This window comes from Silene latifolia, unplaced genomic scaffold, assembly GCF_048544455.1.
Source record: "Silene latifolia isolate original U9 population unplaced genomic scaffold, ASM4854445v1 scaffold_296, whole genome shotgun sequence".
Classification (NCBI taxonomy): domain Eukaryota; kingdom Viridiplantae; phylum Streptophyta; class Magnoliopsida; order Caryophyllales; family Caryophyllaceae; genus Silene; species Silene latifolia.
Window position 1 is genome coordinate 134242 of NW_027413233.1, and position 8095 is coordinate 142336.

Genomic DNA, 8095 nt, shown 5'->3' on the forward strand with positions numbered 1-8095 from the left:
GGTAGAGTATTGTGCTATGCACAAAATGTGGGTTCGACTCCCATATTGGCTATGAAATACCATTCTTTATTTTACTTTCTTTTTCCAGTCAAGAAAATTTTCTATTAGCCCTTCTAAATTCTAACTAAGGTTTATCCAAATACAAGTTTCCTACAAAACTAACAGGCTAGGATATGTAGCCTAATTACTTGAATGCATTGAGTAATGATTGCTATATCATGCTCTTCCTATCACAAAGAGTTACAACTCATAAACTGACAATAATATAACCATTGTAGAGAATCTTACTCTGATGGAAAGCAAAGTTTCACAGTAGAACATGGAATTTGTTGTTTGATAGGCTATATGGGATTTGAACCCATATCTTTGTGCAAAATTAGCACCTCGCTCTACCATTGAGCTAATAGCCTTTAATATACACCGTACATAACACAATTGCTCCAAAGAGATAAATCAAAAGATATAATTAATGTCCTTATAGTATGGCTCATAATCTAGCCTGTAATGCTACGTTTTCATGCACATATAATCTTATTTCATGCACATATAACCTTATTTCATGCCCATATCAAGGAAAACTTTTTAATGCACATAGAACCTTATTTCATGCACATAGAAGCTTATTTCATGGCCATATAAAATTAACGTCCTTAACCAACAGTAATTAGTATCATATAATATAATATAACTAACTGATGCAACTGAAAAACTTTTTAATGCACATAGAACCTTATTTCATGCACATAGAAGCTTATTTCATCCACATATAAAATTAACGTCCTTAACCAACAGTAATTAGTATCATATAATATAATATAACTAACTGATGCAACTGAAAAACTTTTTAATGCACATAGAACCTTATTTCATGCACATAGAACCTTATTTCATGCACATATAATCTTATTTCATGGCCATATAAAATTAACGCGTCCTTAGCCAACAGTAATTAGTATTATAATATAACCAACTGATGCAACTGAAGAACTTTTTAATGCACATAGAACCTTATTTCATGCACGTAAAACCTTATTTCATGCACATATAATCTTATTTCATGGCCATATAAAATTAACGCGTCCTTAGCCAACAGTAATTAGTATCATAATATAACCAACTGATGCAACTGAAGAACTCTTTAATGCAGATGGAACCTTATTTCATGCACATAGAGCCTTATTTCATGCACATAGAACCTTATTTTATGCACATTTAACACATATTTCATGCACATAGAACCTTATTTCACGCGTTTAAATTATACATCAACAACTTACTATTCTAAACATAGCACTGCATATTCTTCTCATCTAGCAGACACCCGTGCAAATTGACAGTTAAATTTCTCTTTTACAGTTTTTGATAGGCAATAGCTAATAATATCACCGATCTCAGTCAAATAATGCTACTTAAGTCCTAATAGGCAATAGCTAATTCTAAGAGTTAGAACTTAGAAGTCAGATAGCTTTGAGCTAGATAGCATTTTGTAGGCAAGAGTCTGACCGGCTCAACCTCAATATGAATAGCAATTTGTCGCATATGTTCGACCTTTGAGCAAACACAGCATATCAATTTCACTTAACTACAGAACTTCAGGTTAGCGAACCATACCTTGAATTCCTTGTTCTACTTGTTAACTTGAATGTGGAGACACACTGAGGCATGGTTTACAAAACAACGTTTCCAAACTGTTTAGAAATAGTCCGAAAAACAACAATTAATAGTGAAAGGATAGACTTACATACACTAGCAAGAACATCTGTCCCAACACAAAAAAGCACGCCAGACAAGAAAGAATTGAATGGGAATGATCCAACTGTCGCCATATAAGCCACCTGTTTGAAACACATACGTTAGTGCACACGCGCGGAAAACATATCAAGCGACATCTGGAGAAGCAGGGCCATGCACAAGATTGTCTCAATAGAGAATTATACTGAAGCAGTTCTTGTATTAGATGTCAGCAAAAGAAAGAAAAGTACAATCAAGAAAACAAGGAAACGACACTTTAATTGCAACTAAAATTGTGAATAGCAGAACAGAACAGAATCAGCAGAGATATAGCAGCAATAGTCTCGTGAATTAAAGAGAAATAAGTCCCCTTCTCCCAAATAAATACTAACTTTTGCAAAAGCCTAAGGGCCTAACCATATCAATGATATGAAACCACCCCTATTTTACCCTAAGCTTCATAATTGAGGAATATGATAGAGGAAATTAGAGTAATCCAGCCTGAAAGTGGAACGAAAAACTTAAACAGGACCTGAAACGACCCATCCTGATCAAATTAGACTGTTTTTCGAGTCTAGTTCAGTTTAATTTATCCATCCTGGAGTTGGGATCCTCTTAATTTCATACCCACGCAATAAAATAAGATACTCCGATTCACAATCACGTCACAAACAAGCTAAATTTAAACCATCGACCCAAGGCAAGACTCTCTCAGCAGAGTCAACCAATTTCAGTTAAAGGGAGACATGGTGAAAGGAGATGAATGAATTAATTCAGTTCCTTCTCTCGGAATGAACAAATGCTTACCCAGTACTAACTACGAGCGAGCAAAGATAAACAACACCGAAGGCGCAAACTTAATTAACCAAATGAGCCAACCAAATTGAACACTAAGAGTAATGGAGAACTAGCTTTCAGAATGTTACTAAAGCGACGGCTTATAAGAGCAAGCCCAATTGATAGATTCATTAAGCAAAACGTATTTAAGTCGATAACAGATAGTAAAAACCAGAACAGAGTTTCTAAACCAAGAACAAAATAGTCGCAATTGGCGCGAAACTGTATCACACTTTGTCTGTCCCAAATTAACAGAACACTAGATACACAATCGTCATTAATTACATAAAAGCATGAATTTGTATCCTCTTCTTACTAAGCTTAGAGGCAAACATAATTCTCAAGTAATTTACATTAAACTAAGAATTTGTCAAAAGGTAACAATCAATTAGCTTAAATTAAAGAAACTACTACAAATTAGGGTTAATCGCACAATGTATCTGAAAATAATTACAAGCATGGATAAATTAGGGAAAAAATGAACTATAATTGTTATTAATTTGATAAAATTACCTGAATTTGTAGGAATAACACTCAATTATGGCGATGGAAGCGAATATGAAGAGCGAAATTGTTGGCAATCCGATTTTGATGAATTAGTTCAATCAGATATTCAGAAGCGTCGGGAATGTGAAGATCAAACGGAGAGACAGTATGAAATCAATCAGTGTGAAAAAAAGAGGAGTGAGATTGGGAAATTTGTAAAATGACGGGATAAGAAGGTTTATTAAATTTTGTTGACTTAATCTCAGCCCTTCTATTGATTGAGATCTAACGGATGTGATTGGTTCTCACGGTTCTCATTATATTAGTGGTTCTCATAGGATCCCAAATCTATATATATATATATATATATATATATATATAGAGAGAGAGAGAGAGAGAGAGAGAGAGAGAGAGAGAGAAGGGTTCTTATAAGGTCTTCATACCTTATAAGGCCCTAAGTCTTTATAAGAGCCCTTGGATGAAGGGATTGAAGGGATGAGATGAGGAGAGAGGGCGTGTTTTTTGAGCAAAAAAAAAAAAAAAGAAAATGTTGATTGTGTGAGAGAGGGACCACTTCCTTTGTTTATGTATCGCCACCATATCAAATCCCGCGGACATTATGAATAAACAAAGCCTCCTATATCATTTTGCATGCTTCCCTCCTCTTTTCACCATTCAAAACCTCTCAACAAGCAAAAACCCATAAAAATCCCCAGAAAAACGATCCTAAATCCTGTAAAATACAATATAAATCATCAAAAAAATAAGTGAAATATCAGCGCTAATGGAAAACTACGTCAGTGATCGTCGGATAAAAAAATTGTTATGAGATAAAGTACGTTATTGTTCATCCGTTAAAAAAATTGTCATTCTTCATCAGAGAAACAAGCAGGAAATGACAGTCAGTGTTTGTGAAGTGGATCATATGCAGATTGAAGTTGTCGTCGAAGGTGAGTTGTTTACTTTCTTATTTGTGTCTAGGTTATTATTGTTAATACTGTTGTACTTTCATGGTGTTCATCAAGATTGTTCTTTCATTTTGGTAGCTTGTTGTTGATAGCAAAAAATGATCGAAATTGAAAAGCTTGATCAAGTAGGAATTATAACTCGGTGCGTTTTTGAAAAACTCGACCCAAATATGTATAACTTCAATAATACAAAGTATTATAACTCCGGAGGTTTGTAGTAAAACTCTTTGAATATTTCTATGATTCGTGTAACAGGGGGTAATTGAAAACCTAAATTGTGCGTAAAAATCTTACTAAAGAACCAATTTTGATATAGTTATTCATGTTATAGTGAAGTTATAAATTCATTAAGTGAAGATGGTTGTACATGATATGCCTGGAGTTATACATGATGTAGCTAGAGTTATACATCGTGTGACTAGAGTTATCGATTGTTTATAGAGTTATACATTATATGCTAAGAGTTTTACATTGTATAGCTAGAGTTATACATCGTATGACTAGAGTTATACGTTTTGTACCTAGAGTTATACATCGTATATGACTACGATTATACTGATTGTGCCTAGATTATACATCAAATGCACAGAGTTATACATCTTTGTCTCTAGAGTTGTACATTGTATCATTAGAGTTATTCATTTGTGTATGGAGTTGTACATTGTATGATAAGAGTTATACATTGTATGATAAGAGTTATACATTGTATAGCTAGAGTTATACATTGTATAGCTAGAGTTGTACATTGTATGATTAGAGTTATACATTATATGCTAAGAGTTTTACATTGTATAGCTAGAGTTATACATTGTATGCATAGAGTTATACATGCTGTCTCTAGAGTTGTACATTGTATGATTAGAGTTATACATTATATGCTAAGAGTTTTACATTGTATAGCTAGAGTTATACATTGTATGACTAGACTTATACGTTGTGTACCTAAAATTATACATCGTATGACTAGAGTTATACAGACTGTACCTTGATTATACATTAAAAGCATAGAGTTATACATGCTGTTTCTAGAGTTATACGGATTTGTGTCTAGAGTTTTACATTGTATGTTCTTTGCTTGTATTTTTCTCCGTCATGGTTTTTTCTGTAATTATTAGTCGCTTAGTTTTCCTGAGTTTATTACCAAAACAAATTAAATAAAATAAAACAAATAAAATAAAACAAATTGCCAAAACATTTAACATAGATGAACTTAATTAATAGATATATAGATACATAAACCTAATGCATTGCTAAAAAAACAGTTCTTAGATGTTCATATAGGGATGCAGTCTCTTCTATGATATTCATCCTCTCCTCCTTTGCTATTTGGAGGTTTCGTTCCGCAGATGCAATATCTTATAACAGCTGCAGTATCTGCTGCTCTGACAAGCCATTTTCTTTGGCGTCCTTGAGTGCGATCCGAGCATCCTTAAGGAATTCCCTGTACTTCCTCTCGATTTCCCTCAAGCGACTTATGAAACTTTTGTTGTACTCGGTCATAATGCATGTTAAACGAATGGTATCATTCATTCTTGAAGGAAGATTGGAGTTTATTAGGTTTTAAGAATTTAGGTTTTTGAGTTTAGGGTGGAGATAGGGATATAATGGACTGGTTATTGAGGCAGTGGAATGAATTTATAATTAGTAATGTGTGAGTGGTTTTTTAATTAATATGTTTGGTGGTTGATGCTTAAATTAATACGAATTTTGTTTAGGAAGTTGTGCCATATCCCTGCTTCAAATCTTATAACCCTTCGCATTCCAGATATTGTGCCGTTTAATTAAATGTATACTCTTAGAATATAAAGTATGCATAGAGTTATGCATTTTATACCTAGAGTTATACATTATATGGACAGAGTTATACATTGTGTAGAATGAGTTATACATAAAAAGGACTAGAGTTATACATCAGATGCCAAGAGTTATACATTGTATGTCTAGAGTTATACAGATTGTGACTAGAGTTTTACATCTTTTGACTACAATTATAAATACGTGACTACGAGTTATACATCGATGCCAAGAGTTATACATTGTATGTCTAGAGTTATACAGATTGTGACTAGAGTTTTACATCTTTTGACTACAATTATAAATATCGTGACTAGAGTTATACATTAAATGACTAGAGTTATACATTGGATGACTAGGGTTATACATTATCCGCCTAAAGTTTGACATTACGTGCCCGAGTTCTACGGTGTGACTAGAATTATAAATATTTGTGAGTAGAGTTATACATCGGATGCCGAGTTATACATTGTATGTCTAGAGTTATACAAATTGTGACTAGAGTTTTACATCTTTTGACTAGAATTATAAATACTGTGACTAGAGTTATACATTAAATGACTAGAGTTATACATTGAATGACTAGGGTTATACAGAGTTTGACTAGAGTTGTACATTGTATGACTAGAGTTATACAAATTGTGACTAGAGTTTTACATCTTTTGACTAGAATTATAAATACTGTGACTAGAGTTATACATTAAATGACTAGAGTTATACATTGAATGACTAGGGTTATACAGAGTTTGACTAGAGTTGTACATTGTATGACTAGAGTTTTACATTGAATGACTAGGGTTATACAGAGTTTGTCTAGAGTTGTACATTGTATGACTAGAGTTTTACATTGAATGACTAGGGTTATACAGTATATGCGTAGAGTTATGTATTTCTTAATCATTTCATGGATGTTTGATTCTGCTCAGGTGGTCGTAAGGCAGCGGAAGCTGAGTATTGTAAGCATTTGGCGGAGTTTACACCTTGTGTAGGGCAACAATTTTTGAAATCGACGAGGCAGTGACATTCTATAAAGTTTATGCATTGGCGTCCGGGTTTGATGTTCGGAAGTACTCGACGAAAAAATGGCGCGACGGTGAAGTAAAGACAAAGTTGCTGGTTTGCAACAGAGAGGGATTCACATATGTCCCAAAAGGAGAGGCGGTAATTAAAAAAAAAGAGGGGTTAGGGAAGAAGAAATGCAATGGGGAAAAAGAAGCTGCAAACCGGAAGAAATATACAGTCAAGAGGGTAGGGTGTAAAGCACATGTCAGGCTATTTATGAAGAATGGAGTACTAGTAATTGACCGATTCCACATGGGGCATAATCACGAACTTGTATCGAGTGAGGATCGTCAGTTTCAAAAGATGTCGCGGAACATAGAAGATTTTCACAAGTACTTGATAATGTACAACTCAAGGGTTAGTTTACTATTAAACAAACATCCACTAATTGAATGGCAAACTTCTAAAGTTATTCACCGAGATGATAGAGTTATGTAACCTAAGAGTTAAAAATAATAAGTAGGTGCACAATAAATCAACGGAGTTATGCATATGTTTGATGGAGTTATAAGAATAGCTGAAAGGGTTATAGTTGAGGAATTCTTGGTTATTAATAAGTTAACGATAAGGATTTGTTGTCCCCTGCAGTTGAGGATAGGAGCAACTAGGACGTACAACATGTGTAAGGAGTTCGTAAACGGGTTCGAGAACATTGGTGCATCCTTAACTGATTTTAAGAACTTCCACCGAGATGTGAAGTGCTTCATCCATAAACGGGACGGTCAATTGTTCATTGACCGGTTCAAGAATATGGCACGAGAATAGCGGGGTTTTATTTTGATTATGAAGTTGACAAGGATAACGACCTTCGGTGCGCAATATGGGTGACAAAACCGCTAGGAGGAACTACTCCGTATTTGGAGATGCGGTGTCGCACGACCCAACATACTCAACAAACAAATACGATATGATTTTCACGCCATTCACTGGCATAGATCACCATAAGCGATCGGTGACATTACGTGGGGCGTTGATTGCCCATGAAGACCATGAATACTTCCAGTGGGTTTTCAACAGGTTTTTGAATGCTATGGGAGGAAAGGAACCCAAGTACATTATCACGGATCAGGATCCGGGCATTATTAAGGCCGTACCCCTTGCCTTCAAGACCGCACGCCACCGATTTTGCATGTGGCATATAATGAACAAGGTGCCATCAAAGGTCGGGGTGACAAGGGAGGATTATAAGGAGTTCGTTCAGAAATTGAACAACATTA